Consider the following 14,990-nt stretch of genomic DNA (forward strand, 5'->3'; position numbering starts at 1 on the left):
GGATGAATAGCAGTGTTATCAACCTCCTGGGCGGTTCATTTCTGGCCAGATTTATATCTATAAAAGTAGGATATTATGTTTCATGAAAATTTATTTTACATTGTAGGCCTATGATTCTTAGGCATAACTCACCAATATATGTAAAATATTTAATAAATGTAATATTAAACTTTAAATAAAAAAAACCACAAAAAACAAGGGTGCATAAAAATACAGAAACCTGTAATGTAGTACAGTAGCATATATAATATATATTCTCTCTCTCTCTCTCTCTCTCTCTCTCTATATATATATATATATATATATATATATATAAAGATTTCATAAAAATGTGAGGAATTAAAGCCTTTTTGCCTTTTTTTACACAATCATTTCATTTCAGGGGCTCAAAAGTAATTGGACAATAAACTCAAAGGCTATTTCATGTGCTGGTGTGGGCAGTTCCTTCGTTATGTCATTATCAATTAAGCAAATAAAAGGCCTGGAGTTGATTTGAGGGGAGGGGTGCTTGTATGTAGAAGATTTTGCTGTAAACGGACAGTATGCGGTCAAAGGAGCTCTCCATGCAGGTGAAACAAGCCATCCTTAAGCTGCAAAAACAGAAAAAACCCATCTGAGAAATTGCTACAATATTAGGGGTGGCAAAATCTACAGTTTGGTACATCATGAGAAAGAAACAAAGCACTGGTTAGCTCAGCAACGCCAAAAGACCTGGACATCGATGGAAGAAAACAGTGGTGGATGATCTCAGAATCATTTCCATGGTGAAGAGAAACCCCTTCACAACAGTCAACCAAGTGAACAACACTCTCCAGGAGGTAGGCCTATCGATATCCAAGTCTACCATAAAGAGAAGACTGCATGAAAGTAAATACAGAGGGTGCACTGCAATGTGCAAGCCACTCATAAGCCACAAGAATAGAAAAATTTACTCGACTTTCCAAATTTTGGCAAACCGATTTTACGAATTTGATTAAAGTCAATACGCCGACTTTAAACCTTAATAGCAAAGCCCCTATACATGTTAGAACCACCAAATTTCTAGGTATGTGTAGGAGAACAGTGGCAACAAGGGACAAATACAAAAGTTCCAGAAGTCCTTGTGGTTTTTTTAGGAAATGGCAGGCAAAGTGACAGCAGGCAAATAGGATTTTAGCGTGATGGACAGCGACCAGGAGGCAGCATAAACATTAGGACATTGAGAAAGGGTGAACTCAACCCACAAGCAACAGTTTCTGCTGTCAAAACTGCAGAAGAATGCATTGCTATTTAATGTACGCACCCCTATTAAATTTATATTGCTGCATTATTTGTTTACGCTATATAAATCCTATTTAATAACCACCTGGGCGGTTAGCCCGCGCCTGGTTCGGGGTAAGAAAACTTGCTACTATCAGTTACCCCGAACCAGGCGCGGGGTAGCTAAAAATATAAACAAGCGATACAGTGCAATCCGATTGTAATACAACATTTTATGACAATCGGAAAACAACTGAAAAAAAATACTTACTTTGTCCCCGCAGCTCCTCCGGAGACGTCTGTCCTCTTTTGTCTTCATCCAGCGTGTGCAGTGCCGATCTCCGGGGTTTCCCGGTGACGTCGCTGCAAGCGTCGGTGCAGGCCGGGAAATTCAAATAACAAAAAAGCTGTATTGAGTCCAATACAAAGAAATCTTTATATATAATATATATATAATTGTATTATATATATATATATTATATAAGCTACTGTACAGTTACATTACAATATACACTATTTTTTTTTTGTATTAAAGATTTTTTTTTTGTAATGTTTTATAAAAATTTTTCTTTTAAAGTTTATTATTAAATTTATTACATTTTGGACATATTTTGGTGAGTTATGCCTAAGAATTATAGCCTACAATCTAAAATAAATTTCCATGCAAAAAATGTTTTTTTTTTTTTCTTTTTGTATGGAAGTATGGAAAGAATTAGAACCACCGGTGTTCATGTACGCGTCCCTCTGCGATTGCTGATGATGTCAGTGCATACGTCCATCGACGGGGGTCGTAGCGGGAAATTCAAATATTTTGTATTGGATTCAACACAAAGGCCCTAATTCATCAATGAAATCCACGCTCGCTGGTTGATGAATTAGGGCCAAAGACTTGTATCCAATCCAATACAAAATAATACAAAATATATTTATGTGGTTTTGTCTATAGGTATGTGACGTTGGACTGTTTTAAAATTTACCACACAAAAATATATTACTATACAGTATACCGAAATATTTCATTTTCAGTATTTTTGATTTATGTATTCTTGTTTAAGCTGATTTTTGTGTTTTTTATTTATTTTAATATTAAAGTAAATTTTTTTTTACATGATTGTGTGTTTCAAACTTTATTATATTCAGGATAACTACTAGACCCTTGTTCGGACATATTTCTGTAAGTTACAGGTCTACAATTTAAAAAAAAATTTTGGTACAGAAATCCAGACATCAGTGAAACGCCCAGGTGGTTAATAATAATATTGCTAGCTGGCATCATGACCTGGATGACATGTGTTAGGAATGCCACTCATAAAGTTGTGGTTTTCCAGAAAATGGCAGGCAAAGTGACAGCAGGCATATAGGATTTTTGCGTTATGGACAGTGTCCAGAAGACAGCATAAACATTAGGACATTGAGAAAGGGTGAACTCAACACACTAGCAGCAGTTTCTACTATCAAAACAGCAGAAGAACGCCTTGCTATTTATTGTACACACCCCTTTTTAATTTGTATAGCTGCATAATTTGTTTACGCTATATAAATCTTGTTTATTATTATTAATAATTGCTAGCTGGCATCATGACCTGGATGATATGTGGTAGGAATGCCACCAATAAAGTTGCGGACAAGTAGCGCAGTGACATTCTGCAAAAGGGTGAAGGATCAGAGACGGAGCGTGGGTCAGCGAGAGCAGTAGCAGTGTGTGTGCCAACCAGAAGTGTACAATTTTAGTGAAGTACTGACAGGTGGAAGCAGCAGCAGCAGAAGCAGGAGGTGGACCCTGAGACAGAGTGGGGACCGCATTGGTAACTGGCATCTAGAGCTGGGTGCATTGACAAATCCACCCACCCAGAAGTGTGTAACACAATTTTAGTGAATAGAGTACTAAAAGGCCACGGCAGCAACAGCAGGAGGAGGAGGCTGTGGGCCCTAAGACGGGCTGGTCACCGAATTGGTAACTGGCATCTAGAACTGGGTGTAGTGCATCATCAATGCAATTCAGAAGTGTACAATTTTAGTGAATGGAGTAGTGACAGGTGGCAGCAGCAACAGCAGGGGGAGGAGAAAGTGGGCCCTAAGGCGGAACGGGGACCGCATTGGTAACTGGCATCTAGAGCTGGGTGTAGTGCATCATCAATACCACCCAGAAGAGTACAATTTTAGTAAAAGGACCACTGACAGGCGGCTGCAGCACCAGCAGGAGGAGGCAGTGGGCCCAGAGACGGAGCAGGGACCGCATTGGTAACTGTCACCTAGATTTTGGTGGAGTGCATGGACAATGCCACCCACCCAGACATGTGTATCACAATTTTAGTGAGTGGAGTACTGACAGGCAGCAGCAGCAGGAGGAGGTGGTGGGCCCTGAGATGGAGGGTGGACCACATTGGTTACTGGTATATAGAGCTGGATGTACTTCATTGACAATGCCACCCACCCAGAAGTGTGTATTACAATTTTCATGAATGGAGTACTGACAAGCGGCAGCAGCAACAGCAGGAAAAGGAGGTGGTGGGCCCTGAGACGGAGCAGGGATCGCATTGGTAACTGGCATGTAAAGGTTGGTGTAGTACATCATCAATGCCAACCAGAAGTGTACGATTTTAATGAATAGAGTACTGACAGGTACCCTGGGCTCATCCTCCTCCTGTCCCTCCCTCCTGTAGGTGCCAAAACATCTTCCTTCTCATCATCTACCTCCTCCTCTTCAAGCTGCAGCAGTTCCTGTTCTTCCATCGCCCCCACAATGCCTGGGGAATGTCAGCACAAATGCAGGTTGGATGGGTCCTGTTCAGCAGCCCCAACAAGGTCTTCCTCATCATCATAAGCATCTTCCTGTCACGGTCCCTCCCGTGACTGAGGTTAGAAGATATGAGAGACTGGCTGCACGTGAGGTTATCTGACAGTCTCTTTGCTTTCACTTGTTTCAGTGTTGTTGTTGGTAATGACCACACCTCTGGTCTCAGCTGCAGCTTGGTATCATTACTATTCCTCTATTTAGCCTGGCCTTACAATTCAGGCCATGCGGTTTAAATTCTCTGCTTGGAGGAGGAAGAGCTGGTGCGTGGTCCTCCCCTGAGTTCCTGCTCATCCAGTTTCTATTGAAGATAAGTTTACTGTTCGTTGTATTTTGTTGTTACCCTGTGCTCGTTGTTACTAGACCTCGGGGAGACGATGGTTCATCATCTGGGAAGGAACCAGTAGTCTCATACCCTGTCACTACTCCTTGGGCATTTCAGGGCTCCTAGGGTCTAGGTTCCGGTGTATGAATCCTCCCACCTTCAGGGTCTATTCATAATGACAGGAGTCAGGGCTAGATTTAGGGTTGCAGTAGGTGGTGACCATTTCCCTCTCCCTAGCTTGGAGGTCTAGTCCCTTGTCATTATCTTCCTGTTTTGATTCTGGTGTTCCTCCCTTTCCTCCTTATCCCTTGACACTCCCTCCTCCTCCTCCTCCTCTTGAAAATCCTGATGCTACCCAGAGACCCTTCTTGCTACTCCTGATGCTGGCTGTGCGCTATGGAGTATAATATCACCCTCATCCTCCTCCCCCATTTTTTTCCCCTCCTCTCCCATCGCCACTTTCCATCAGGCCACATAGGGTATTATCAAGCAGAAAGATGATGGGTATGACATTGTTCCAGCCTGACCGCTCCCAACGTTCGTGGCCTGCTCAAAGGGGGCCAGTACCTTGCACAGCCTCTCCATTTGCAGCCACTGGTCACTGGTAAAATAGCTCAATTGTGTGGCTGTACCAGGGGCCCCGTTGCCTCCATGCACCATGCTGACCAGGTAATGGCGGATGGCTAGCTTTTGCTCACACAGACGCTGGAGCATGTGCAGGGTGGAGTTCCATCTAGCCACAGTGTCACAAAAGAGTCTATGCGGTGGCAGCCTCTATTTGCTCTGGATTTTGCTAAGCGCCGCGGCGGCAGTAGGGGATCAGCTTACATGGCTGCAGATGGAGCAAGCCTGCATCAGTAAGTCCTGCAGTCCTGGCTACGTGCGGAGGAACTTCTGCACCACCAGGTTCAGTAGATGCGCCAAGCAGGGCACATGTGTTATGAGGCCCATGCGCAGCACGGCCACAATGTTGGCCCCGTTGTCACACACTACTTGCCTGCTGTGAGCCGGGAGGGTGTCAGTCAAGCCTCAACCTCTCTGCGCAAAGCGGACAAGAGTTCTCTCGCGGTGTGACTTTTTTCCTCCAAGGACACCAGTTGAATCACTGCCTGGCAACGTGTCTGCTTGAGGGAGCTATAGTGGCGTGCCTGCTTAACAGCAGTGTCTTCTGCTGCTGGCCTTTCAGGAGGAGTGTCAAAAAGAGAGAGGTTGGCGGTAGAAGAAAAAGGAGGAGGAGGGAGAGGACTGGGGTGGCCTAACTTTTCCCACCAGACCCCTCTGCGGGGGTACCAGGTGCTGCAATGCCTCTTGCAGACAAGTGTTGTTGTTCGAATTCGTGTTGTCCTAATGTTCGACCCGAATATGGCTGTTCAAATACAGGTCCACCCAACCCAAATTTTGCTGGATTCGAAGCCCCCAATTCAGCTCTCCCACAATGCCTAAGGACCTCCCTCATAATGCCTAGGGCCCTCCAATAAGAGCAGGGTTGCTCTCCTCCATGTTTGTTGTGGCAGGCAGCGGACTGGCTGTCACTGCATGCCACACAGGCAGCCATTGGCCTAAATAAGGCCAGGGTGTGCCTGCATTTACCAAACCTGACAGAGATTTGCTAGCATCACAACCTCTATGTGCTGCTTGGCTTGCTATGTCAAAGTAAAAAAAAAGTACTTTACTTATTTAGACTGTGCCACACTTACACTATTAGTCAGATAGATAGTTGGATTGTACTGTATTGGTGCAGTCCTGAAATCTACTGTACTCAGATAGGTAGAGTGTTTCACTGTTAGATAGATAGATAGATAGTTGAAAACTTTGTGAAGCATATTAGCTCCAAAGTATTTTCCAGGGTGTGAAGGCACACAAAAATGTGTACTATGTCTAGCCAAAGAGGAAGGGGCAGCTTTGGCAGGGTTGGCAAGCAAAGCAGTATCAATTTGTTTTTAACTGCAGACCCGAGAACAAGAAGCGCTGCTGTTCGTGGTGGGCGCATTATTACCGCACCTTGAAAGTGCTGGAAAGTCTTGTGTACAGCAGTTCGAAGAGTAGTTCCACCGAGTGGTTGGAGAGTTGGAGCTACAAGCATTCCTTGAATTGAAACTGGCTCCAAAAGGCCTCTGCTTCCTTTTGGCACATATAGGGAAACTGGCTCTTCTGATGATGATGTCCCTGATCTGACATGGGGCGAACAAGGAGATCATAATAGGCAGAAAGAGGAGGAGAAGGAATAAAAGGAGGAGGAGGTTTGCAGAGCGCCTCAAAGGGGGAGAGAAAGAAAGAGGGTAAAAGCTGCCCACACTCTGCAGTCTTCATGTACCAATGAGGCAAGTCATAGTTATCCATCGTCGGAAGCTGTCACCATAGCTGTGCCTCAACAACCGCGGACCACCACCACGAGCACCAGCTCCAGGGCACCTTTCGGCCCAGTTCCATTTTCACCCGTGTGGGCATTTTTTAGTGTCCATGACTAATGACTATGGTCATCTGAAAACTGTGTGCTCAAGAAACGAGGCAAAAACCCAAACAAACTTGGAACAAGTTGCATGAGCACACATTTCAAAGGCCACCACTCAGTAACCTGGTGGGAACATCTGGTAAAAGCACAGAACTCTGTGCAACCACCTCTGCCCAAGAAGCAATCTCAAACTGCTAGATCTTCCTCCGCTGCCTTTCCTCCTTCTGCCACCAAAGTTACCCATGCTGCTGCCAGCAATTTGGGGGGGCATGTAGCCGGAGGGAGCTGTAAGCAGATCGGCTGCTGTTTGTGGCATTGCTAGCAGTCAAAACCAGGTATCATTGCCATCCCCCACACTTTCTACCCCATCGTCCAATCTTTCTCAGGTTAGCATTAGCAGCATTAGCATCATCCAGCTTTCCATCCCCCAGTCGCTAGAGCACAAGCGGAAATATGGCCCAAATGACCCCAAAACAAAGCTAATCAATGCAGCAATTACACAGCTGATTGCGTTGGAGCTCCTCCCTTACCGGCTGGTGGACTCCAATGCGTTCAATTACGCATTCCCCTGCGAGAACCCACAGTACGTTATCCCTAAGCGACAGTATTTTGCAGAAAAATGTGTTCCTGCTTTGCATGAACACGTGCAAAGCAATGTGTCACTTATTTTAAAATGAATAAGGCTTGGATCGGCAGTGACTTCAACACCCCCTCTGCTGAGTGTACTGATAAGTCGTCAACTGCTGCACGGACATCTTAAAGGGAAAAGCACGTTCACAGCTTTTCGGCATCTCCTTCTACTCCTCACCCTAGTGGCCCTCTACCTCTACTCTGTCTCTGAGGTCTATAACTTGCAATGGAGCCTTGTAACTGGCTAATTTTTTTTTACCGAGCACCCACCTCAGGGCCCTCTGCCTTTATCTACTTTGAGGCCTATATCACTTGTAATGGAGCTGAGTGATTCATAATTAAATATTTGTATTTTTAGTAAAGAAATACATACATTTTTCTGTCCTTTTGGATTGCTGTAAATGATGCTGCCACCTGCCCCCAGTACCCGACTGTAGATGCCAGATACGAATGCAGTCCACACTTTGTCCCAGAGCCAACCACCTCCTCCTCCTCCTGCTGTAAATGATGCTGCCGCCTGCCCAGTACCTGACTTTAGATGCCAGTCACTAATGCCGTCCATGCTCCGTCTCAGAGCCCACCGCCTCCTCCTCCTGCTGTAAATGATGCTGCCACCTGCCCAGTACCTGACTTTAGATGCCACACACTAATGCTGTCCATGCTCCGTCTCAGAGGCCAACGCCTCCTCCTCCTCTTGCTGTAAATGATGCTGCCACCTGCCCCCAGTACCCGACTGTAGATGCCAGATACGAATGCAGTCCACACTTTGTCTCAAAGCCCACCACCTCCTCCTTCTGCTGTAAATGGTGCTGCCTGCCCAGTACCTGACTTTAAATGCCAGGCACTAATGCCATCCATACTCTGTCTCAGAGACCTCCGCCTTCGAATCATGCTGTTACTGCTGCTGCCTGCCTAGTATTTAACTATAGATACCAATTACTAATGTCGTCCACACTCCTTCTCAGTGCTAAATGCTTCCTCCTCATGCTGTTACTGCTGCTGCCCAGTACCCAACTCTAGATGCCAGTTACTTATGCCGTCCACACTCCGTCTCAGAGCCCAGCGCCTCCTCCTCCTGCTGTAAATGATGCTGCTGCCTGCCCAGTACCCGACTGTAGATGCCAGATACTAATGCCATCCATACTCTGTCTCAGAGCCTTCCGCCTTCGAATCATACTGTTACTGCTGCTGCCTGCCTAATGCCCAACTCTAGATGCCAATTACTAATTTCGTCCACACTCTGTGTCATTGCTAAATGCCTCCACCTCATGCTGTTACTGCTGCTGCCCAGTACCCAACTGTAGATGCCAGTTACTAATGCCGTCCACACTCCGTCTCAGGGCCCATTGCCTCCTTCTTCTGCTTTTACTGATGTTGCCGCCTGCCAAGTAACCAGCTCTAGATGCCAGTGCCCTACAAAGCAATGTCTCCACTAGCTACAGCTTGTACACTGTCCATATAGGCGATGTCCTCAACTTCTAATGCCCTCCTTGCTCCGTCTCAGGGCCCACCGCCTCCTCTTCCCAGTACCCAGCTCTAGATGCCAGACTAGACTCCAGCTCAAGGGTCATTGGAGACATGAATGGATGAATGAGATTCCAATCTCGGTAGGGACAGATTGGAATCTCATTCATCCATTCATGTCTCCAATAGCTACTGCTTCAACACTGTCCATATAGGTGATGGCCTCAGCTTCTAATGCCCTCCCTGCTCCTTCTCAGGGCCCACCGCCTCCTCCTCATGCTGTAACTGATGCCGCCTGCCCAGTACCCAGCTCTGGATGCCAGTTACCAATGCTGTCCACGATCCATCTCAGAGCCCACTGCTTCCTCCTCCTGCTGTTGCCACCTGTCAGTACTCCATTCATAAATATGACATGACAGCTATCTAGGTGGCATTGATGATGCACTACACCCAGCTCTAGATGCCAGTTACCAATGCAGTCCCCGCTCTGTGTCAGTGCCCACCGCCTCCTCCTCCAGCTGTGTAACTGGCTAATTTTTGGACTGAAAGACCCCCCTCAGAGACCTCTGTCTGTACTCTGAAGCCTGTGTATGGCTTGTAACGGAGCGGTGAAACTTGGTGGCTAATTTGTGGACCAGAGGAACCCCCTCATGTCGCTCTCTGCCTCTACTCAGAGACCGTGTAAAATCCAGCATGTTCCTTTGACCGCCCCATAAAATGGCCTTGCCAGCAACAGAAAAAAGACTTTCTTATTTTTTTTTACTTGTACAGTGTTGTGCAGAGCTGGGGGATTCTTGACATGTCTTTTTAAATGTATTTATAGGCTGTAGAAGCTCTCCACCGTCCCGAAAAACAACCTGAATTTTTCCCCCATTGACTTTAATGGAGTTCATATTCGACGTTCGATCACCCGAATAATTATGCATTATTCGTCCGAATAGCGGTCAAATCGAATAGTGAGCTATCCGACCAACACTAATCATGACCAATAATTGGAAATGTACAAAACTAACCTGGACCACCTGTTGGTGACTGGTGACATGGAACATGGTCATGCCAGTTGGATTCAAAGCTAGTGAAGTGCAAGAGTCCCCAATTCCTAATGTGTGCTGGGACATTATAGAAGGGAATTTCTACAGCGCCAGATTTGCATAAATTTGATGTGATAGACATGCACTTTGACTTCTGCTTCGAGCTGCGCTCCAGGGTTAAAGATGCCCACTCCAATCAGCTGGCCCATCAGAGGAGGCGGTGGGCTCTAAGACAGAGTGTGGATGGCATTAGTAACTGGCATCCAGAGCTGGGTACTGGGCAGACGGCAGCAGCAACAACAGGAGGAGGAGGCGTTTGGTCCTGAGATGGAGCAAGGACAGCATTAGAGGTTGAGGTCATCACCTATATGGACAGTGAAGAAGCTGTAGCTATTGAAGACATGAATGGATGAACGAGATTCCAATCTGATTCTACTTACTATCTAGTGAAACCACATGAAAGGGAACAGGGTTGGCAGAATCGGCGGAGAAAAAAGACAGTGTTGAGCTTGAGTCTAGTCTGGAATCTGGAGCTGGGTACTGGGCAGTAGGCAGGTGGGAGCAGTAAGAGCAGGAGTGACAATGCCATCCACACTCCGTCTCAGGGCCATTGTAGGGACAGTGGGAATCTTGTTCATCCGATCATGTCTCCAAAAGCTACAGCTTGTACACTGTCTATAAAGGTGATGGGCTCAACCTCTAATGCCGTCCTTGCCCCGTCTCAGGGCCCACCGCCTCCTGCTGTTATGACTACTGCCTGGCCTGCACCCAACTCTGCATGCAAGTTACTAATGCCATCCACACTACGTCTCAGGGCCTAACTCCTCCTACTAATTCTGTTACTGCTGCCACCTGCCCAATACCCAGCTCTAGATGCCAGTAAACAATGCCGTCCACACTACGTCTCAGGGCCTACCGCCTCCTCCTCATGCTGTTACTGCTGCTGCCTGCCCAGTACCCAGCTCTAGATGCCAGTTACCAATGCTGTCCATGCCGCATTTTACAAAGTTACAGCTAGCAGATAGGAAAAGGCAATCCCCTACACAGCAATGTCTCCAAGAGCTACAGCTTCTACACTGTCCATATAGGTGATGGCCCCAACCACTAAAGCCGTCCGTGCTCCATCTCAGGGCCCACCGCCTCCTGCTAATGCTGTTACTGCTGCTGCCTGCCCAATACCCAGCTCCAGATGCCAGTTGCCAATGTGGTCCACTCTCCGTTTCAGGGCCCACCGCCCCCTCCTCCTGCTGTTGCTGCTGCTGCCTGTCAGTACTCCATTCCTAAAAATGGTATTACAGACATTTAGGTGGCATTGACAATGCACTACACCCAGCTCTAGATGCCAGTTACAAATGCGGTCCGTCTCAGGACCCACCACCTCCTCCTGCTGCTGATGCCCCCTGTCAGTACTCCATTCATAAAAATTGTATTGCAGACTTCTAGGTGGCGATTCACTACACCCAGCTTGAGATTCTAGTTACCAATGTGGTCCCCTTTCCTGTGGGGCTTATATAACTTGTAACAGAGCTGTGTAACTGGCTTTTTGACTGAAAGACAAAGAGGCCTTTAGGGCCCTCTGCCTCTACTCTGAAGCCTGTGTTTGGCTTGTAACGGAGTGGTGAAACCTGGTGGCTACATTTTGGAATTTTGGACTGAAGAATCCCCCTCGGGGCCCTCTCTGCTTCTACTTGGAGGCCTGTATAATATCTAGCATGTTCCCCTGACCACCCCATAAAATGGCCTTGCCAGCAACATGAAAAAGCCTTCTTTATTTTTTTTTTACTTGTACAGTGTTGTGTAGAGCTGGGGGAGTCTTGACATGTCTTTTTAAATGTATTTATAGACTGTAGAATCTCTACACAGTCCGGAAAAACAAGCAGTGGCTGATACTTCATCGCTGCCAGAAGTCTTGCTGGCGCTAACCTCCATAGGCATAGTAGCAATGACAGTTGGAGGTGGAGAAGGAGTCAATGTAGGTGGAAGAGGAGAGGATGACTTGGTTGCACCTCCTTCAGGAGAACGCAAGTACTGCTCCCACTTTGGTTTGTGCTTTTTGCGCATGTGGGAAAACAGGGATGTTGTCCTGAAATGTGATCCAGTCTGTCCTCTGCGGATGTGCCTGTGGCATAGGATGCAGATTGCTATGCCTGCTTTTGCGTCTGCTCCAGCTCCCCCATGGTCACATCGTCTCTTACTGTTCCCTTGCTTGAGCCCACTCCTCTGTATTTTCTTAGGGACTCACATGAGGCAGATTTGCAGCCCCTTCCATTCCCAGTCTTTTGCTGCTGTTGCTCCTACCTTTCCCCTACGTCTGTTTTGGAACAGCTGCTAGCCCTTACACGCACCGGTGGCTCCCAGGTGACATCACAGTCATCATCATCCTCATTTTCATCTAAGCCAACATCTGCAAATGCAGCCACTGATCCAGAACCCTTGCCGAGCAAGTGCTGACCACACTCTCCAAGGCTCTCAACGTCTGCCTCCTGCTCTGAAATTCAGTCAGATCCTCAGGCTTTTGGTCAAACAACAAGGGAGAGTTATCTAGAGGTACATGCACATTATCCATTCTAACTCCTGTCTTTGTCCCTACTTTGCTGGTTGCTGCCGCTGCTGCAGAAAGACAGCCTGCTGCACTTGAGGCCCCTGAGACCCAGTCCACAATACACTCTACATGACATGGCTGTATGATTGTACAGCTACATCTACGAGCGTACTGGTGCTCCACACACATCTCAGACCTGTTTGACCACTTGTGCAGCTTCCTCCAACAGTTTGCTGCTGCTGTCCTACAGTTGCCGATTCCCTGGGAGTATGCCCCCTGCCAGATGCGGCAGTTCGCCCAACGCCATGCCTTCCCCTGCGTCTACCACTCATCTTTTACTTATTCGGGCAAAAATGCACCTGTACCAAACGGCTTCTTGGGAAAATAGCAAAAGGTATCAAACACTAAATAATCTGTATTTTTTTAAACTAGGACAAAAAATTAATTTTTTTACCAAAGGGTCTTCTTTGGTAAGAAGCAAGAGTTGTCAAACACTGAAATATTTGTATTTTCTCATAGTAGGACAGAATTTTTTTTTTTTTTACCAAACGGTTTTCTTTGGTAAATAGCAAGAGGTATCCGAAAGGGCCTGAGACATTGCATTTTGTTTCTCATTCTAGTTTTTAGTTATAAGAGATAGACATATTCCTTGGTTGTTTAGACTAATATGTGTATAAACCTGATGTTCTGCCAAGATGAGTGTCCTTGTTAATTCTGCTAAACTCAGATAATGTCGACTGTTTATGAATAAGAAGATGTTTTGTACATGTCTGAAATTATGTAGCTAAACAGTTTCATTTTAGAATAAGTATACTAGTGATTTTCCAATGTAATAAATGAGCATGCGCTATGGCATATTGTTATGATATATAAACTAGATGTTTGTTATAATAAAGTTGAAGATTACTTGATACCATACTAGTGTATGCGTCGTTGAGTGATTCTTCCCAGGCGCCTGTTTTGATGCAATGAGAGACTCTGGGATGGATTGATATGAGAGAGGAAAAGAGCCAAGAACCTTTCAGAACCTTTCAGTATCAATCACTGAAAAATCTGTATTTGTTTTATAGGACAGAATTTTGTTTTTACTAAACGCTCATTTTTGATAAATAGCAAGAGGTATTAAACACTGAAAAATCTATATTTTTTATATAGTAGGGCAGAGTTTTTTTATTTTACCAAACGGTTTTCTTTGGTAAATAGCAAGAGGTATCAAACACTGAAATATCTGTATTTTTTATATAGTAGGGCAGAAATTTTTTTTACCAAACGGTCTTCTTTGGTAAATAGCAAGAGGTATCAAACACTGAAATATCTGTATTTTTTATATAGTAGGACAGAATTTTTTTTTACCAAATGGTTTTCCTTGGTAAATAGCAAGAGGTATCAAACACTGAAATATCTATATTTTTTATATAGTAGGACAGGAATTTTTTTTTTACCAAACGCTCTTCTTTGGTAAATAGCAAGAGGTATCAAACACTGAAATATCTATATTTTTTATATAGTAGGACAAGAATTTTTTTTTTACCAAACGCTCTTCTTTGATAAATAGCAAGAGGTATCAAACACTGAAATATCTATATTTTTTATATAGTAGGACAAGAATTTTTTTTTTACCAAACGCTCTTCTTTGGTAAATAGCAAGAGGTATCAAACACTGAAAAATCTGTATTTGTTTTATAGGACAGAATTTTGTTTTTACTAAACGCTCATTTTTGATAAATAGCAAGAGGTATTAAACACTGAAAAATCTATATTTTTTATATAGTAGGGCAGAGTTTTTTTATTTTACCAAACGGTTTTCTTTGGTAAATAGCAAGAGGTATCAAAAACTGAAATATCTGTTTTTTTTTTATAGTAGGACAGAATTTTTTTTTTACCAAACGCTCTTCTTTGGTAAAAACCAAGAGGTATCAAACACTGAAATATCTGTATTTTGTATATAGTAGGACAGTTGTTTTTTTACCAAACAGTTTTCTTTGGTAAATAGCAAAAGGTATCAAACACTGAACTATCTGTATTTTTTTTTTTAGAGTAGGACAGAATTTTTTTTGTAGCAAACTGGCTTTTTGCTAAATAGCAAGAGGTACCAAAGACTGAAATATCTGTATTTTTTTAGAGCAGGAGAGAAATCTTTCTGTAGCAAACTGGCTTTTTTGCTAAATAGCAAGAGGTATTTCTTATATCTGTTAATTTCAAAAGTTTTAATTCATACTGCAAACTTAACTTGCGCGTTTATCTTTGCTTCACTCTGTTCTGCTAACTGTAAAGCCATCCGGATCTGTCAGGAAATCTATTTCTGGTAAATCAGATATTTTTGATGATCAGAGCTTTGATTCTAAAATGGCCTGAAGTACAATGTAGCATATAGCATAACGCATTATAATGCATAATGCATTATAAATAAATGGTTCCCATAACAAACTGGTTACCAGTAGGGTCTTTAACAGGTAATAAATCAATCAAGCATGAGTTAGCAGAAGATAGCTGAATAACTGGACAGGTAGGTT

Source organism: Pyxicephalus adspersus, chromosome 6 (genome assembly GCF_032062135.1).
Source record: "Pyxicephalus adspersus chromosome 6, UCB_Pads_2.0, whole genome shotgun sequence".
Taxonomy (NCBI): domain Eukaryota; kingdom Metazoa; phylum Chordata; class Amphibia; order Anura; family Pyxicephalidae; genus Pyxicephalus; species Pyxicephalus adspersus.